This window comes from Tarenaya hassleriana, unplaced genomic scaffold (genome assembly GCF_000463585.1).
Source record: "Tarenaya hassleriana unplaced genomic scaffold, ASM46358v1 Cleome748, whole genome shotgun sequence".
Classification (NCBI taxonomy): domain Eukaryota; kingdom Viridiplantae; phylum Streptophyta; class Magnoliopsida; order Brassicales; family Cleomaceae; genus Tarenaya; species Tarenaya hassleriana.
Genome location: NW_010970013.1, coordinates 1767 through 2031, shown reverse-complemented (window position 1 = coordinate 2031; position 265 = coordinate 1767).

Genomic DNA, 265 nt, shown 5'->3' with positions numbered 1-265 from the left:
GTATATAAGGGCTATTATGACGTATTTAACGTGTTTTTGTTATTCGTAAATCATGAGAGAAAATAATATATTCTACCCTAAGCCAATGTGTTACAAAAAGTGTATTAGAACTTTGGGGTTTCATTTGGGAGAACATGGATAGTAAAAAAAATAAGGTGCTAAATTTAGAGAGTTACGATTATTTGTTATTTATGAAAGTTGTTATACGAGGTGTTTATTAACATGTTCATAGTGTGAAAATGATAAATTTGCGAAATTCGTGAGG